Raw genomic sequence first — 20,610 nt, 5'->3', positions numbered from 1 at the left:
TATACATCCAAGTCAAGCTAAGAAATAAAGACATATAAGAAACCAGACAAGCAGGGGACTTTTAAAAAATTCTTCAACAATTAGCATTGAACAGTAGATGGCACAGGTCATCTGGACATAGTCTCTACTAGAATGAAGTCTATTTAAATTGCACATGTATAAATATGTACTCCCAGATATTTGCTTGTTTTAAAAAAATCTTTGCAACTATTCTCTCCTTCTCTTTCCCATAGACTTAATTTCTTTGATTTGCTTGCTTTACATCATTTGATTCTACTGCAGCTTGAAATAACACAGACAGTTTCACCACAATGGCGTTTAGCTGGCTGTCCTTTTGGTTGCTGTACCAGCCTATGGAAAAAAATGTATGGTATTATTTCTTCCCTGGTTGCAAATCTGGTTAATAAACCCATGATAAGTATATTGGATAACAGCAATCTTTTACTACAATTCTTACAGTTTGTTTTACACTAAAATCACAATGAGCTTTCAACCTTTGGTCTTTAATGGAAGATCAGGTTTAATGATTCCTTGTTTTTAAGTCAGAATAGGCTCTTAATCCTTTCTCCCTTATGAAGGTGAGACTACTCCCATCTTTCTTGGAAGCAGTGAGCAAAATGCCACATTGCAGACAATAGTATAAAGATTGAAAATCTGGGATATCCTCATTAAATGTCTTCCTTGCCCAGCTCAATGACTGCAGAATTTTTTCCAGGGGGCAGAAATACATACAAATGACTCCTTTGCTTGCAGTAATTTATTGAACACCTTCTTTTCTTTGAAAATATATTTAGGAATCCAGCCATTATTCTTTCTTTTAAATTTTGAACATTACAATTCATCTGTACAAACTGGAGATTCTCACAGCCTCATTTAAGATGCAATATATGGTATGATATAGTAAGATACAATATATGGTATAATATAATTTCAATAGATATGTGTGAGAGGTTATAGCAGTAGGCTTTGTCTCCTGACCTTTAAACAGGAGAAAAAGCTAGATCTTTTTTAGATAGAAAATCCTGCTATCTTCTACTTGTACACATTTCCTGTTTTCTTCCACATAGAGCAGAGCCGGAGAAGATCATTAAGTTGCAGGAAATACAGTACAATGTATTTTTAACATAAGGATCGTTACCAATAATTTTCTTTTGTTTCTTTCTCTATTAAAAGTAAAAATTTAAGTATTAAAAAAAAACCAGCCAAGTGGCAGCCTAGTCATAAATGCCAAGTGAAGGCTGAACCACTTCCTATACTAGATATTGAGCACTCTTGAAATTTCAAGGCAGCTAAGAGCATCAAGAGGCTCACTGCATTATAAGTGATTATGCTGTTTCCATTTCTGTTTTGTGAATTATGTCTTCTGGCAAACAAGGCACTCAGGCTGAAATGGTCATAATGAATATTTGGTGAGGAATTCCTGTTTCTGTGGTGGAGGTAAAAACACATATATGGAGAAAGAGGTGTGTAATCTCCCTAATAGCATTTTTGAAATGGAAATATAGGGACTGATTTGTGTCAAAATGTGCTTCATAATTCTGCATGTGCATGTATGTATATGAACAATCCAGGTTAGAAGAGGGAACAGCCCTAAATACAGTACTAGCTAGCATATAATAAGCAAAGTAATCATTGTTTCTGATCTGCTGCTATTTATCATCCCAAAAGATTTATCAAAGCTGTGATGAAAGATAGAGATCAATATCTGTTGGCCCATCTGGTAATGACAATAACATATGGAAGATTGTAGGAGGAGTGAAATGTAAAGAGCATAATTCACAACTGATATGAATGAAAGAAAAATAGGCATGCTGTTATATGTCTGAGAAACTAAGACAAAGGAAAAATATAATAGATGTGAATGCCAAAAAAGTTGAATATGTATCATTTAGGTTGCTGTAACTGCACATGAAAATTGGATTCGATATGTTAATGATAGTTGCATAATAATAATGTCAAGTGTTATGTAATTTTTTGAATAAATGTGATCTAGAAGAAAATATTTTATATGATTAGATAAATACAGACAAGATCTGAAAAAATGATTAGGCCATTTGGAGACAAGTAATAGTGACTGTGGAATGGGCATTGCTTAGAAATAGGTGTGTTGTTTACTTGAATGCATGGTTTAAATAAATGTTTATTCATATCTACAAATGGAAGGAGAATAAAATAAAACATGATTGATTTGACCTATTCTTTCCTATTTTTAATAGTGGATCTTGAGGGAAAATGGAAACAGAAGAAAAAAAAAGTAGAGTAACAAGAAGAGAAAATCTGAGTCAGCTGTGAATAAGTATTAGAAAATAGAATAATCTCAACAGAATGGATGGAGAGTGAAGTTGCTTGGAAAGAAATGAAAAGAATTATGCATTAAATGCCACACAAATGTGTAGAGTTTTACTCACATAAAGTATAAAGAAGGGTGATTTCTAGATATCATGAAAGATTATGTATATAGGAAAAAATAATATGATTGCTGCAAAATAACGAGAAGAAAAAGATACTGTATAATATGTATACAGAAGAAAAATAGTTGCAAATTATGTAAACAAAGAGAACAAGGAATAGTTAAGATAAAAAGGGGGAAAGATAATGCAGAACAATTTAGTTAGAAATCATAGTTGTTTTGGATGTGAATGAAGAAGGCTTAAAATAAAACATCTAGAAGAATGAATGGGATTAAAATGAAACAATGATTTGGGATGAAGATGAAGTGAGGGAATGCTGAAAGATTGGTATTGGAATGATAGTGGTGTGTTGAAGAATAAGAATGGGGAAAAAGGCTATAATTGTACTGAAGAAATCATTGTTAAACGAAGTTGGAAATGTTGTGGGAAGATTGAAATATATTATGACCATAGATGATAAAACAGCAGAAATGTTACAAAATATGGGTGACGTGAGCTTAGAGAGTGGCTGTGCAACTTATTTAATACATGCGTGAAGACAAAGTGGCTTGCAATCTGAACTTTGGTTATCCAGATAACATAGGACTTACCTTGTGGTAAGATGGGTGGCAATAAACTTTATAATAAATAGAAAGGAAGGAAGGAAGGAAGGAAGGAAAGAGAAAGAAAGAAAGAAAGAAAGAAAGAAAGAAAGAAAGAAAGAAAGAAAGAAAGAAAGAAAAAGAAATTCCCCTAGTTTTGTTCAAATCATATGCAGGACTGTTTGATCCTGGAGAGAATAACAGAGTTGAAAGGGACCTTGAAGGTCTTCTAGTCCACCCCCTGATCACCCTGAATCAGTGATGGCTAACCTTTTCGGCACCAAGTGCCCAAAGTGCGCATAAACATGCCCCCCACCCTCCCATGCATGTGTGTGTCTCCCTGTGCCCCCCACGCATGCACATGCAACCCATGCATGCCCCCCTACACATGGATGCATGACCCCAAGGCATGTGCCCCACCCCCATGCATTTGCATGCAAACCCCATGCATGCGCCCTGTTCCAAGCATGCATGTGCGACCCCACACACACATGCGATCACCATGCATGCACACCTGCGCATGTGCAGCAGAGATGCAAAGACCAGCAGGAGGCATACACGTGCATGCGCGGTGGAGCTGAGCTGGGGCGACGGCTCACGTGCCCACAGAGAAGGCTCTGTGTGCCACCTCTGGCACGTGTGCCATAGTTTCGCCATCACGGCCTTAAACCATTTCAGAAAAATGGCTGGCCAATCTCTTCTTTAAAACCTCCAGTGTTTAAGCACCCACAACTTCCGAAGGCAAGCTGTTCCACTGGTTAATTCTGTCAAGAAATTTCTCCTTATTTTTAAATTGGTTCTTTCCTTGGTTAGTTTCCATTCATTGTTTCTTGTCCTGCTTTGGAGATGCAGGTGCTTTGGAGAATAGGTTGACCCACTCTTCTTTGTGGCAGCCCCTCAAATATTGGATCCCTGCTATCAGGTCACCTTTACACCCCTGCAATCCTATCTAAACCAAGGAATATAAGCCCTCCTCACCAGCTCAGTTAGCCCAAGGATAGCCCTGCCAAGAGAACTGCAAAATAGAGAAACCCAAGGTTACATCCTCCATCAGTTGATCCTTAGACTTTCTCACATTATAGTGTTCCACTTCTTTAAAAATCCTTGCTTTTCTATTTTTTAGGGTCTTGATTCATTAAATAAATTGCTGGCAGTTTCTCCTCTGTGTTGTGCTCCTTCAGCAAAAATCCACTAGAGTATAAAACTTACTTAGAATTTTGCCTTTTTAATTCTTAAAATTCTACGAACTGTATGTATGTATGTATGTATGTAAAATAACTGTGTGTAAAATAACTTGACCTTTATAAAGAAAGTTGGATAATTCATTCAGGGCATATAATTAGAAGCTATCTTAGAAATTTACATTACAAAACAAGCAGAGCATTCCTTATTTACTTCTTGTATTTTTTGCTTATTTCAGTGCCACAAACTGAGCTTAGATAACCTGCTTGTCTTAATTGTTAATTGCAGTTTCTTCTTAAACAAGGAGTAGAAGTCTGATGTTCTAAATCTTGCTGTCTGTACCTTAATTGCTTGTTTCCACATAATGCTAAAATAAAATAACGGGTTGAAAGCCATTGTTGAAAATGCTAAAACCTGTTTCACAAAAGAACAGTAGTTCTTTTCTTTTAATTGTTAATTTTCGTGACTCTAGATATTCTCTTAGCTGTGTGTGGGATGGAGCATGACAGAGATGTCAAGATCATGGAAGCTTTAATTAAAAATTTAAAAAGGGAAAAATGGTTGCGTTCAGCCCTATCCCAAATGTGTATATCAGTGGTTGGCAAGTCTGGCGGCTAGTCTGGACATCTTAAAGTTGCCACGGTTGAGAAATGCTGCTGTAAGTGAAGTGACAGCTATCAATGTAAGTCAGCCAGTTGTCCATGTTTATAGAGCCATTTAATTTTTCCATACTCGTCCATATTCCTTTCAATGAGACATTTAGGTATGCTACCTCCAGAATAGCCTGCTGGGAAGGCTGATCTTGGGCTTCTCCTCCAAAGAAACTTTCAATCCAGTTGATTCAAAGCTGTCTGCATCCCACACTTTCATTCCTTCTACTTTACCAGCATGAGAATAATCCAGAGGCCAGATCAGATTCTTTAAATCAAGAATATCCTTGTATTTCCATAGTAACAATATCAGTAACAACAGGAACACTGGGGATGATTGGCAGTGATACATAGTTATAGTTGACTACTTTTTAGTTATGGGATTTCATCTGTTTTGCTTTGTTTGGTTTTGCTTAAATTGTAAAAAAGATATGTTTAGCTGTTCCTCTTAGGAAAATGTGTTAAATGTCAGAGGCTACAAATATACAAATTATCAATCCTGTAACATGAGTAAATGTAAGATGTGTAATATAAAACAAATAATTTGTTTGAACTGAATTTATTCAGCTGAATAAAAAAAACTAATCCTCTGCTTAAATCTTCTGATAGAAACTGCTATAGCTTGATGGTGATATAGTGATTATAGCTGAAGGCATGTGATCCATACAAAATGCTGACACAACCAACTTCTTTTCAGCTTGACAAGACTGTCTCTGAAAAACATACAATATTGCTATTGAACTATCAGATTATGACTTGACAAAGTGGTACTTCATTGTACCGTATCCAGCCAAAGATAACACAATATGCCATTTATTTATTTCGTTTCTATTTTTCACTACTTATAACCCGGGTTAAAGTGAGTGGGGGGAGGGGGATTGCAGAATTGGCAAAGAAGTGTAGGAATGTCATTTTAATACTTTTCCTTTCAGATGCTTCAATTATAATAAAGTCCTGAAAATAAAGAAGTTAGATTCCAGGTAAATGTTGGGGTGGGCAGGGGGGAGGATCCTAGCATAAGGTAAGTTCAACAATAGAAGTGATTGCCTAATGGTATGGTGAGCTGCGCTTCATTGCACCTATCTGAATAAAACCTGAACAACCATCTGTGGACTTCCACACTAAATGTGGAAAGTAAACAGTCCTCTCAAACTCTGTGATTTTGTGTCCCTGGTAACTCTTTCTGTGTCTGTATTTCTAGGACTTTAAAGAAATCAAAATAAAGTTGTATTGTCTTAGAAAATAGCAGTTCCTTTGCTCTTTGCAGATATAAACACATATTCTGTTATTCTGTTACTAATTACTGACTCTTGTTTGTGGGTATCTAGGGTATATGTACACTTCTGTAGACTCATTGCTGGGAATCATGCAAGTCTTTATCATTTGCCTTGTAAAGAAAATGCCTTCCTCATTTTATTTGGCAATCAGCTCATAATTCCAATGATTGCTCATTTGAACAGGTGAGAAAAGTTGTAATTTGCCGATAGTGAATAATTGGCACAAATAATAAATTTCATGGAAATTGAAGATGAAGACAAGGGAATATAAAATAGAAGAACAAAGTGTGTACATACATACATATATACATCCCCTTTTAATGCTATCTTAAGAATGAAATTGCACATTTTATATTTGTTATGCATCTGATAAAATGGGCTTTGACATATGAAATTTGTGCCACAATGTTGTTCTTAATTTTTTTAAGGTGTAATAGAATTATAGAAGGGGGACATGGCCAACAGGTTTTACCTGATTATTTCCTCTTGCCACCTGTTGCATTTATGGGATTCTAAAATGTATTTATCATGACTGGCATTTCTTTGTGGTGATATACACAACCATTAGTATGGGAAATCCATTTAATCAATTTTTAATATAAAGTTTAGAGGAAAGGGGCAGAGGGAGGGACGTAATCATTATGAAAGCAATTTTCCTAAGTTATGATATTTGTCAGTTTTACGAAAATCTATTGCAGCTCAAGGAGAGATGTTGACAGGAAAAGTTCCCATTTAAAGATCAGAAGTAGATCAGCAGAACTTTTCAGACTAATAAATTTAATCAAAAGGCCTAAACAATCAGGAACTGTAACTCACTTCATCCAGAGGTGGTATTCAGCAGGTTCTGACCAGTTCTGGAAAACTGGTAGTGGAAATTTTGAATAGTTCGGAGAACCAGCGCCAACCTTCCCTCAGGAGTGGGGTGGGAATGGAGATTTTACAGTATCCTTCCCCTGCCATGCCCACCAAGCCAGGCCAGGCCAGGCCCATCAAGCCACACCCACAAAACTGGTAGTAAAAAAATTTGAATCCCACCACTGACTTCATCATATACTGGGGTTAGGATTAAGGTTAGGAGTGGCTACCTGAAGGGCAATAAGTCTATTGATGAGGTGGAAGAAAGGTAGGGAAACCTGTTCTAAATAACCCACACAATGCAGCAACTGGTTGCAAACAATTTTTTAGACTTGGTCTTCAATGGTACAATTTTGTGTCATATGTGCTAGTCTTTCTTCTTTGTCCAATGTAACAAGCAGGCTAATATATTCCTTTGGAATGTCAGTATTATTACTTGATGATATTATTATTATTATTATTATTATTATTATTATTATTATTATTATTATTATTATTATTATTATTATTATTTAAGAAACTTCAATTATGTTAGACCTTAGCCTGACTATCCTAAAAGTAGCATCAACTACTTTGTTAGTTAGCATAACTATATAATGCTGGATTTTTATTTTCTTCTATTAGAATTTCTTAATGCTGCTTATATATTTTGCTATTCAGAATGCCACACTACTATTTGAAAAACAGTTTCTCGGTCACAGCATTTCGGAAACTAAAATGTCCTCTGCAATGAATCAGCTTTTTTGAGCAAGCCAATTTAAGATTGAAAATTATGTACAAGAGAGCAGTACAAGAACAGATTTTACTGAGCTGATGATGAAGGAAAGGAACTCGCCAGGCCTGGCAAATAGACATTAGGGGCATTCAGAATCAAGACACATTGACAAAGTGAGGTTTGCAGAAGAATTTGGGGTTTTTTTTTCTGAGATTCATTGTTGGCAGTGTGTAAAACTTCATTTTGAGATTTATGAGCAGAAAGATAATGCATGAAAGTTACATTATTTACCTTCTTCTGTAATGCAAAGGCAGAGAGCCTAGGTTGCTTGGGGGGAAAAGAAGTACAATGCTTTATTTTCAAGTTATAATGATTTTTTTAAATGTGAGAATGGAGATGATTGACCGTTGTTTGAAATTAATCCAGAGGAAGATAAAGGTTTTCTGTACTTTATTAGTAACCTGTTCTACAGACAAATAAGAGTAAAATCTAATAGTGTGCAGACTGAGAGAAAAGAAGAAAACTCAAATGAAGTAATGCATTTAGGAACAGGAGGCTAGGAGTAAAATACATGGGGGAACATGATAAAAGATTCAGTCCTTAAATATATACAAGTAAGCACTGTAAGTGCCCACAGTGTGGATTGCACTGAAGTGTGGAGGGATGGGTGGGTGGGTGGGTAAGTGGGTGGATACATGAGTGGGTGGGTGGAATATAGATTTGGTCAGTTTGATCTAATGGTTAAGGCACCAGGTTAGAAAGTGGGGGGCCATGAAAGCCAGCCACCTTGGGCTAATTCTCTCTCAGTCCAACTCATCTCACAGGGTTGTCACTGTGGAGAAAATAAGAAGCCACCAAATATATTGGATATGTTAACTGCCTTGAGTTATTTATAAAAATTGTTAAAGGGGATACCAATGTTTCTCAGGAGCTCAGATATTTTCAGTTTTGTATTCTCTTTCTTGACAGAGTTTTAAGTTCTAAGCAACCTGGCTTTTCCACTAGTTATTTTTAACTAAGATTAAGCCGATGAACCGCAGAAAAAAAATGAATTATTAAAGGGCCAACAGAGGTAATTTGCATCTGTCTGCTGGTCAGCACAACCATGTTTGGTACTGCTATTGGGTACCATTTCTATTCCCCATCAGACAATAGGAATGCTGGTTCTGTCATATTTGGCTAGCGCCAACTCTGATCAGTGGTATCATCATGAAGATAAATTTGCTAAGAATAGGATTTTCTGTCCTCATTCAGATAGTTTAAAAAGAATGTTGCCTAACAACAAGAGCACAACTATCCAATGTCTTCCTCTGGTTGCACCATCTCCTTTTTTTCTCAATATCAGTAACAATGTCTTCTCCTCCACCTTTAATTTCAGTATCTGTGTACAGATTGGCAAAGCTGACCAGCTTGGTACTAGTGAACCACCTGGAAAGTAAGTTAAATGTGCATGAGGGGCAACTCTTGAGTCCCAGGCAAACAGCTGTTTTGTGATCTTTCAGCAAAAGATCCAAAACAGACATATCCTTGCAAATAATTGTGCACAATGAAATCTGACCTTGACCTCATTAGACAAGCAACCAAACAGCACATCTAGTAAAAACAGCTAGAAGCTAGCTGCAATTTATTACAGTTCTTGGAACACAGATTGGAGCAGGATAAATGCTTATTCTTGTGGGGAGCGAATGGGCAGCCACATCCATTTCAAATTGTGGACATTTTAATTGGAGTTTCCTGTGAAAATAATCAGATGGTCCCAGTCTAGTTAGAAGAAATTGATTGTGTTTTTGAGAGCCAAAGAGTCATAAAGATAACGAATGCAGAATAGCCAAGGAATAACAGCAACAAGACCTAATAATATCCTGCAATTTCTCAGCTACTCTTTTTATCTTGTCTCACTTCCTCTCCAATCTCTGTTATATTTAGTGAAATCTAACAAATTAGTCATATGAAGAAAAATCTTTTGTCACCTGCAATTTCCATATTACCCTTAATAGAAGCCATGGGATCCAGCCAAGTATCTTTGGACTTGAAAGAGGCAGAATCTTACATTTCAGACAGAAGAGATGGGAGAATAAGAAATGGAGTAAAACCCCAAATTTACTGATTTGTCCATCTCTAGAACAAATCCTTAGCAATATTACACTGGATTGGATTGCACAGAATTATCAAGTTCCATCATGCCACTTTTAATAGTGTGGATTTACCTTAAGAATTTTGCTTCATTTGATCCATGTAAAAAATATAGTCTGTGCGGGAGAATACAAACTTTTCTATATTAGAGGAACAGAAGATGACAAATGCTTGACATGTTGATCTGTGCTAAATAAGAAATCAACTTTCACGGAAGAAAAGTTGGTTATATGAATAATAAATAACTAATAAGCTTTCATTGTGGATTCAGATAAACATCTAAGTTGGCAACATCCATTTGTAAAATATACTAATATACTATTGCTAGTTGTAAGATCTCAATTTACCAGCTCCTGGTAAGTAAAAAAAATTAATGAAGTGTGAATTAATTAATTGATATCAGTTCATAAAAAGCTATAATATACTAAATTTGTTTTTTACACAGCAATGTTTGCTAATCAAAAGTATTCACTTTCAGTCAAAAAGCTGACAACTTTTTGTAGCATAGGTACATATTTTCAGGCTCTGGGTACTTTCTGGATTGCCTTAATTGCACAGTGATTATATCATCAACCAGGAGAAGGAATTTTATTATTTTTCCTGGCTGTCTATACAATGTTAATCCATGTGTCATTGCTTCAAAGAGGCATTCTTTTCATGAGTGTCAACTTGAGTTTATTGTTGTGTTAGATCAAATGAGCTTGTGCTCTGTACAGCCATGCAGAACTTGATCTGAGTACTTACTAACTTGGCTTAACTCCAGTCTTCTGTGGAGTAGGTACTGGAATAAGCAGTGATGGGAAGTAAAGCAGAACTAATATAGAACTATATCTTGCATCTTTGTTATTGGGGGGTAGGGAAGCCTTGCTTTTTGGAACACATATGATAGTTCTAGGGCTGCGGCAAAGATGTACTCTCTTTTGAATTCTCAGATGCCAAAGAAAAAGGATTGGGGTTTGTGTGAAATGGAAATAGCCTCAGCCAATTTCTTTCTGGATAAATTTCAGGCTCTCTGGTAAGATAAATTCAAGGGACTTGACTCATCAATTAAATGTCAACCAACAAACGATAGAATATTGTCAGTAGAACATATTAAATAATAAAATAATCAAATTTTAATCTAATGCCAGAGCAATATAGAAAACATTTGTATGAAAGTATAATACCAACAATTAAGCTAGAAAGTATTCAGAAGAATTTCACTTCAGCTGACCTCTGGAAACCATCAGTCTGACTTGGGGAGGTGCTGTGCCATAGAAATCCTTCCTCCTGGCCTGATCCTCCAAAGTTAGGAATTGCTGGTAGATTTTTTCAGGAAATAACTAAGAAAAATCACTACACTAGTTTGATTTTGATTTATGATAGCTGGTCTTCTTGACCAACCAGATTCTTATCAAGATGATATGGGTCAGGTGATTTAAAGTAATATAATAAAGTGTGTCCTAAGACTGGAAATGTGCTAATAGCATTAAATGTACCAATAATGGATTACTAGTCCTGACTCTTGTTTATATCCACTTTGATATCTGGAACTACTTGATGTTCTGTTCTGTGGATATTAGTGCCACTTTTCTGAGCAAGATTGGAACAGGGTATTGTCTACAGAGCAAGCTGAGGTATGTAAAAGTTCCTATTAATTACCTATCAGTCTGGAATATTTAAGATTCAGGAGCAGACAATTCAGAACTGAGCCTAGTCAGGAAAGTTAAATGTTTGATTTCAAAGGATATTATACCAATATTTTTTTTATTCTGATGAAATAGAGTACAATATAAATGAATTTCCAGTAGAAGAGAATACATGAATTTCTGTCATAAATATGTGAAGTTTTATTTCTGTTTTTGTTAGTAATATAACTACTGCCCTCATCCTCAAATTACATAATATTCATATTATGAGATAATTACTGAATATAGTCGAATTTGTAAGCAATCTGCAAATTAAAACATGATATTAAAACAACTATTAATGGCACATTTTTTATTTAAACAGCAGAGGAGATACCTGATTCCCAAATGACTCTGGATGGCTGACAATATAACAAAACAAAACAAAATTAACACAGTACAAGATGTATATCCAGCCATTCAGCAAAAAATATCCACAAAAAGTATGCCAAATAGGGGCTCCATTCATCCTACCCCAAGGCCTGGGAGAACAGCCAGACTTTAGGCCTTCTGGAAGACTATTAGTGTATGAGCTACACAAATTTCAAAGGGAGATTTTTTTGCTTAAAGTAGTTTCCACCTATGTTGAGTGAAGAAGTAGTCAGAAAAGCCTTAAAATATGCTCCTTTAGATCAGGGGTATCAAACTCGCAGCCTGCAGGCTGGATGCGTCATGCACTGGCCATGCCCACCCCACAGAGGGGGGGAAGTTGTGATATGTCATGTGATGACAATATGACTCCATGAGTTTGATGCCCCTGCTTTAGATGGTCAAATAAAATCTTTTATTCCATTTAATGGTTAATTCATACTGAGGGATGAGAGATATTTTTCTGGAGTCAACTGTTAAGAGAATTATGTGTTATAGAACATACGCTTTCCCCCCATCCATAACACGTTGTAGTCATTTCCTGTGCCATTGGCAGCCTTACCACCAGGATTTTAATTATTTCCCATCTAAAAAATTGCCATATGGAGGAAATAACCATGCAGTACCAGTTTATGCACAACTGAATGCTAGGGTTTCTAAGCAGTGAAGGGCCGTTTGAGTCCTTAGATAGTGGTGTGCCTAGTAAAAAAGAGAAATTAGAAAATGCATTTTGGATCCTTTACAACAAATGCCTACATTCTGGAGTACCACAAGAGCTGGAAAAATAGCACACAAACACATCCATACACACACACAAGCCTACAGCATGTTGGTGACACTGACAGATAATCTTTTAAGCTTTTTCAGTGCAGACATTTTAACCCAAATGTTCTGTTGCCATGGTGAACAATGAGTTAGCTCTGGATGCTGAATCTGACCTCAACAATCTGGAATGTGATCTTCATTTGTGCAAATATCCCATCATGGGATCATACTGGAGAACAAATTGCAGCTTTGCCCAACACTTAACCTCCCTTGTGCATCATAATAAGAATGGGGAGAACTATTGTTAGCATCTTAAGAAACTTCAGTGGAAGTCTGTTGACTGTTTAAAGGATAAATGTCTGTTGAACATAACAAATTTTTACTAACGGTAAAAAGTAAGTCAGTTGTACTTCTGGATTCTCTCTCTCCATTGGAGCATGCTGGGTATTGGTCAAAACTCTTAAAGTAGGAGAAAATTCATGTGTACCAACATCTTCTATCCCTGCTCATACTGATGGGAAAGTATAAGGACCCATTTTGTTCTCTGCAGTGTAGGTAAGGTTGTCTGAAGGGAAATTCTGTATGGAGATTTTCTTCTTACCCAGAAAGAAGCAGTAAAAATGCTAGACAAAGTATTCGAAAGTAGTTATGGAATGGATGAGGAGAAAGACCAGAAAGACGTATTTTGTATACCAAAGAATCCTTGCTAGAAAAACTACATACGTGTGTCTGAATTGATGATATCATATTCTCTTTAAAAAACTATGTTTGAACTTTGGGCATCCTCTGGATGCAAGCACCTTTCCCCGGTCAGCTTAGGTTGATTTTACAGCTGTAAACCTAATCTTATTAGGTTATGTTCAACCTTAATGGTATCGGCTTTTGCATATTTTCACTTACCATAGATTGGCCTTGAAGATAATCAGGATGTTGCAGTGTGTGCAAGATGCAGAGGCTTTAAGGGGTTGGAATTTAGATCATGCACATTTGCACTGTGTTAGAATAGGTTGAGGAATTTGCTGTACATGGTTGATCCAGGACTGGTAATTGCTTTTTTAATGGGAGACTACCAGGAAATCCCAGGGTGGAAATTTGAAGCAACGTTGCTAAAGAAGGCAGTGACAAACCTCTCTATGAAAAGTTTAGGTCAGCAGGTGTCAAACTGGACTTCAGAGTCTTTCCTTGTTATATTTATTATGCTGAGAGTCCTGTTCTAATTGGTAAAAAGAAGATTCAGTATGGGCTCTGGTTTAACTACAGTTGGTAGGCTCACTCTTCTAGTTTACAAGACAGTGATTAGATCATTAAAATAAAGGTTTGCTTGGAATAAGAAATTCTACTTTTCTCATAGCTCCTCTGAATTGTTATACTTATTTAGTTTATACTCAGCTTGTCTACTCAACTTATTTCTCTAGTAGCAAGACTTTCTTTGTTTTATAAGGCAAAATTGCAAGGCAGAATACTAAATGCTTGATGCTGAGAGGCACTTCTGGAATAAGAAAGCTGATGATGTCCTGTATATTGATATATGAGCAATGAATTTATATAAATTAAAATATATGAAAACTTTGGAATTCAGTATAACTCATTGCAGAAACTGTTTAAGTTCAGCTTTATATAATTATGACTATGGAATATCAGCAGAATATCAGGAAGGGTGATAAATTACACCTATTCCTTAATTAAAAATTGTATCAAGAAAGGTGGGATATTTTTCACCAATGTGAAATCTGTGCTTAGCAAATCATGTTGTTTAGAATTTATTTTGAGACTTTCTGATTATAAAATAAATAAGCATGTTACTGACTTCTGGGAGTGAGTTATAACTCACTAGATCCATTATTGGACACAATACAGAATAGGATAGAGAGTAACAATGTTGGAGGAGACCTTGGAGGTCTTTTACTGTTACCACCTGCTTGAGTAGGAGACCTTATACCATTCTGGCCTGTCCAGAAGGCAGTTCACTCTCTTTTTAAAAACCTCCAGTGGCAGAGCACCCAAAGTTCTGGAGGAAAGTCATTCCTCTGATTAATTGTTTTCACTGACAGAAATTTCTCCTTAATTTTAGGTTGGATGGATCTCTGTTTAATAAGCTTCCATATGTTACTTCTTGTCGTGCCCTAAAATGCTTTGGAGAATATGTCAACTCCTTCCTCTTCATGGCAGCCTCTCAAATATTGGAAAACTGCTATCATTAGACTAGATACACCCAGTTCCTCCAACCATTCATCACTGGAAATATCACTGTTGATACTACCGATATTCCTTAGAATGAAACATAGAAATTGATATGCAAGTGGGTTTTTCTGCACCTGCTTTGAACAGGTAAAAGAGAACACACAAAAAAGGAAAATAGATAGAATACTGTAGCTAAAGAGAATTAACATCTTCGGCATAAATATGTGGCTTTACATGCTTTCTATGGTTTTTGTATTTTTGATTACCATATAAGACAATTGCATGTAGTACAGATTCCATGATGTTTTGAAAATTCTGCTCAGCCCTTTTTTAGTTAGTTAATATCATACCTGCACACTGAAGTTCATCTGTCCACAAAGCAAACAAGAATAAATTTCTAACTACTGAATTGTTTCCGTTACTAGTTTTTATATTTTATTCTGCTATAAATTCCTCATTTAATGCAGCATGTTCTATACAAATAGATCTGGTTTTTATAAGCTGAAAAGACCATGACAAAACTATTTCCATCTGAAAATATGCGATGGGGAATACAGTATAAAGAATAATTGAATTGGAAATTGCAAGACCCTCATAACAATGAAACACCACAGAATTTAAAGAAGGTGCCATATATCCAGAGAAATAAAGAAAAAAAGGGTGATATACACTCTAAGAAAAGCCTAGCAAAATAGTCTGTTCCCAACAAAACCTGTTTCCATCAACAGTCCCCTAAGGGGTAGTTCTGTCTGTTTGCAGCTGCATCACTATGCGGCCACAAGAACCAGCAGAAGGGAAGAAGGTAATTACCCTGGAAATAAACAGTGCTGTGTGCTCAGTGCAGTTGTGCTCATTTTAGCAACTGGTCAAATAGAGCTTCTCTTTGAGGCTGAGGCCAAGGAGTTTTTAGCATTGTTATGTCCTGGAAACAGTCTGTTGAATGGTATGTTTGTGTACTGCAAATTTCAAACAGAGGCTAGATGGTCCTCAGTAAAAAAAAATGCTGTAGTGGATCTTGCAATGAGCAGAGAGTTACACTTCCTATTGTATGATCTATATGGTGGGGAATATTAGATTGAAGAAGTGGATATTAGGTAAAATCACCTTTAGCCTTGAAAAGCCACTGGTGACCAAGTGGGCAGTCAGTCTCCTTTGCCCAATTTAACTCACAGGGCTGTTGTACTGATGTTAAATTGAAAGGAAAGTTTTTTTGTAATCTGACTTGTAAGCTCCTCGAAGAAACTAAAATACATGCTTAACAAACCAATAAAGCACATGGTCCACAGGTATACATTAAATAAAAAGAAAGAGAACATCTCATAAATCCCATAAAGACATAAAGGATCACTCTGAGGATTGTTAACTCAGAACAGAATTTAAATATCTCCATAGGCGACACATTCAACAAATCTGTTCTGGACAAGTGGCCTTATTATTAAACACAGCACAGTCCAGCTTATCATTTTTTCCATCAAAGGCCAGATGACATTTCTTACGCTGTGAAGACTTCAAAAGCTCATGCTTGGTAAAATTTGCAGAATATTTTAATCAAAGGCTGCATGTGTTACAGTCATAGAAGTAAAAGCACCAGTGCAACAAAATATGATAACGGATTGCTTGTTACATGGTGTCAGATTTAACACAACTTTTGGGGATGATGGGAGTTGGAGTAAAAAGATAACTCCTGATACTGAAAGCTGGTCTGGTATATCCAGTTAGAAAATTGAGGACTTGCAGGCAAATAGGGATGATCCAAGTCTCTAAGGGCATATGGATTCCTCTCCAGTCATCCTGGTCAAGCTCTGTGGGAAATAAGGTTTGGCGTAGTCAGTAGAGACTTTATTAAGATACTGGATTCAAACCAGTTCCCTGTGCCATGAAAGACTGTGGGAAGTAAGCATAGGAGATATTAGATCTACCACTTATGTTGTAAATACGTTTACACGTTTGGTGTAAAATCTGTTAATGTCTGTTAATCTGTTAAGTCTTTGCCTGCCTACCTATCCCAAGAGCGCTACCAAAATAGATATAGCTCCTAGCCTTTTAAAGGATGGAGCAGAGAGGGGAATTTTGATGGCGCTCAGATGGACAGTTGCAGCTCAGTCAGGGAATCCAAAATTCACTCTTCTGTATTTAAATCTAAATGGCATGCTTTGGCATTTGCACAAAGAAGATCCCCCAAACTTATTCGTGTTAAGGGCTTTCTAGAAGGATGGCAGGGATGAGGCTAACATTATCTCAGGGAAAATGATGGGCAGAGCCCATGGCAGAAAAGACACATCTAAGAGATCCTTCATCTTTAAGATATAGGTAATATTTGAGTTGCTTAGATGTATTTGCTGATTATAATCTTTACTTGTCACTAGTAATCCTTATCTGTATTCTAACTGAGCTGTTTTGTAGACAAGCTCAAGTACACCATGTTTTTACACCTTTGAGCAGCAGATCTCATCTACCTGGGATCTATTAATTTTTCCTTAATTTATCAGCATTTCCTTTAGGGCATTATTTGCTCTTTTTCAGTATTGAAATTATTTACTTGCAAGCAAAGTTCTAGGAATCTTGTCTATGAAACAAGCCAAGTTTAAAGGAAGGTTGCTAGATAAAGCTATTATTCCCGGGTAAAGAAAGAATTAAAGTTCTATGTGGTTTGGATTAAGTACAGTATGTGTGCACTCTCTTAACAGCAAACCATAATACTACATGACACTGTAGCTTTCATACAGTCAGGCTAGAGAAAGCTAGACTGTAGCTTTCATGCAATTAGGTTAAAGAAAGCTTATTGTCAGTTTTTAACAAACAAACATTCAATTTTGAAGAGTTAATCTGTGTATGGATTAAGATAGGCAATAGGCCCCATCCCATCCCCAATAGTGGTCAGTAGACTTCATTTCTTATTTATCTCTTAAAAACTGTTGTTCTTCTTAAAATAAACAATTAAATCAGTGGTTCCCAAAGTGGGTGGTACCGCCCCCTGGGGGGCAGTGGAATGCCTTGGGGGGCGCTAAGAGGTGGCAGGGGGGGGCGTTCAAGGCGCTGGCCCTGCAGGTTCACTCATTGACTGTAGCACCACTCCAGAGCCGGCGCCTCCAATGTGGAAGTGGTGACACGTTATGTGCCGCCACAGCTGTGTTCAATGCGCTGCCCCTGCCGCCTCTTAGCGCCCCTCTGCTGGCCCCCTTGGGGATGCTAAGAGGCGGCAGGGGGGCATTCGAGGCGCTGGTCCTGCAGGTTCACCCATTGACTGTAGCACCGCTCCAGAGCCGGCACCTCCAATGCGGAAGCAGTGGCACGTTATGTGCCGCTGCAGCAGCATTCAATGCACCGCCCCCCTGCCACCTCTTAGTGTCCCCAAGAGGGCTGGCAGAGGGGCACTAAAAGGCAGCAGGAGGGCATTCGAGGTGCCAGCCGGCCCTGCAGGTTCACCCATTGAGGTGCTGGCTCCAGAGCGGTGCTACAGTCAATGGGTGAACCTGCAGGGCCGGTGCCTCAAACGCCCCCCTGCCACCTCTTAGCATCCCCAAGAGGGCCAGCAGAAGGGCACTAAGAGGTGGCAGGGGGGCGGCGCATCAAATGCAGCTGTGGTGGCATGTAAGGTGCCACCGCTTCCGCATTGGAGGAGCCGGCTCCAGAGCAGTGCTAGTCAATGGGTGAAACTGCAGGGCCAGCCAGCGCCTCGAACGCCCCCCTGCCACCTCTTAGCCCCCCTCTGCCAGCCCCCTTGGGGATGCTAAGAGGCAGCAGGGGGGCGTTCGAGGCGCCAGCCCTGCAGGTTCACCCATTCACTGTAGTAATGCACCAGGACCGGTGCCTCGAATGCGGCAGCACATTGGGAAAAGCCACTGCCACCACTTTCCCAAAGTGCCGCCACTGTCGCATTCTGTCTGTCTGTCCATCCGTCCGTCCATCTATCCATCCATCCAAAAGTTCTGTATTTGCCTGCCTGCCTGCCTTCCTGCCTACCTACTTGCCTGCCTGCCTGCCTGCCTGCCTGCCTGTCTGTCTCTCTATCCATCCATCCATCCATCCATCCATCCATCCATCCATCCATGTTCGAAGCGCTGGCCCCGCAGGCACATCGGGAAAGTAGAGCAAAGACAGTCTGAGAGGGAAGGAGGGAGGGAGGGAAGGAGGGAGAGAGAGAGAGAGAGAAAGAGAGAGACCTGATGCATCAGACTGAATGAGGCCTAGTTTAGACTGAGGCCCTTTTCCACATTGAAACATCTTTGCCAGCACATTGAAACCTCTTTGGCTTCTGTTAAAGGTTTGTGGACGAAACATGGTCAAGACTATCAGGAAGCTCTCACATTTTGTTGAGGCCTTAGACAGGATCCATTGGACCAGATCTCCACCCTAAAAATTACTTTTCCTCAATGTATTACTAGTGCCAATTCTGAAGAAGGCAAAACCAAAATGTACTGGTAAATTACAAGGAGAACACACACACACACACACACACACACACACACACACCCTTCTAACCCTGCTGGAGCAGGTGATTAGACTAGAAGAGATATCTCATTATCTTTCTCCTCCCTCCCTCTTTATTTCTTTTTCTGTCCCTTCCTTCCATCCCCCCCTCTTTCTTTGTCCCTTTTTCTTTCTTTCCCTTTTCTCTTTATTTTCTTCCTCTCTTCCTCTTTCTTTTCTCTCTCTCTTTCCCTCTCTCAGGCTCATCCCTTTGGATCAGGGGTCGCCAAACTTTTGGACCTCAGAGACCACCAAACTCATAATTTTAAATCCCGGAGACCACTAATATGAATTTTGACTGACGGTGGCTTTCTGGCGTTGGTGGGAGAGAGAGAGAGAGAGAGATCTGATCCAACCCCTCTCTCTCCCTCTCTCTCACACACACAGGCAGAGGTGGGATTTAGACCCTTGATCTAAAGCTGTCAAAACTCCAAAAACTGGTCAAGTAGCTCTGGCGAGGCCAGTCATAAATTAGAACACTTGCTAAACAACCGCTCATCAAGTGAGGACCACTTGTATTTGATTTCCAGTCACTGGCCACAGCCACCCAGTCACATGACCAGCAAGCCACACCCTCCCAGTCATGTGAACAGCAAACCACACCCTCAAATTAGGCCACACCCACAGAAATTTGAATCCCACCCCTGGGTGGGGGGCACCGAGGATGAGTTTGTAGCACCAAGGGGGCAGTGGACCGAAAAAGTTTGGGAACCACTGAATTAAATTAAATGGAACACAGACTTCTGTGAAGAAGCTCCCAGAATTGGTTTTTTTTTTTTTTTGCCATGCCCTTGAGTGCACCTGGGAGTGTCAAAAGATCAGAGGGTGTTGGCTGACCAAACCCATCATGGAAGATGTTATCTGAAGGCAGATCTCCCATAGAAATTCTTTTGTGAATGAATTGTTGTCAGAACTGTAATAGTGTCCATGGTCCAAAAATATTGCACACCCTGGTCTGAGTGCTCTTAGTTACATAACACATTCTCCCAACAGATCCTTCATCTTTTTTCTCATCTTGATTGTGCTGTTGTTCTACTGTTAATCTATTTGCCGTTTCCATCAAGCACACTAAGCAGTTTTAATGTGTTTGTCATTTTAAAGTCTATCAAAATAAACTTAGATGCAGGTTACATAAACAGTAAGAATATAATAAGAACCCTCCTGGATCTGATCAAAGGTCCAGCATCCTGTTTTTCAAAGTAGTTGGAAAGACTGCAAGGACCATTTGAAGATATTTTTTCTCTTCTGCCACTGCCCTGCTGTACAAAGTATTTAGCAACATATGTCTTATAAACTTGTAACATTCCTAAAGCCTTACATTAACATGGTTTTACTTCATTGATATATTTAACTC

At 38.3% G+C, this 20,610-nt stretch overlaps 1 protein-coding gene across 4 annotated transcripts in view; it reads left to right on the top strand.

The window, feature by feature from the left end:
- The window catches only part of CDK18 (cyclin dependent kinase 18), a 102,152-nt gene that overhangs the window by 35,079 nt on the left and 46,463 nt on the right, over positions 1 to 20,610 (top strand). Inside the window, exon 2 of one of the 4 annotated variants that reach the window (XM_087929408.1) lies at positions 10,737 to 10,819. The exons of the other annotated variants lie outside the window; for them this stretch is intronic. The gene's annotated coding sequence lies outside the window, so the exon portion shown is untranslated. The remainder of the gene's footprint in view (positions 1 to 10,736; positions 10,820 to 20,610) is intronic. 4 annotated transcript variants of the gene reach the window in all.

Source organism: Pseudonaja textilis, chromosome 3, assembly GCF_049901715.1.
Source record: "Pseudonaja textilis isolate UNSWEBS1 chromosome 3, rPseTex1.2, whole genome shotgun sequence".
NCBI classification, from domain to species: domain Eukaryota; kingdom Metazoa; phylum Chordata; class Lepidosauria; order Squamata; family Elapidae; genus Pseudonaja; species Pseudonaja textilis.
Note: the sequence above shows the minus strand (reverse complement) of the source record. Positions and strands in the feature narration are given on the sequence as shown.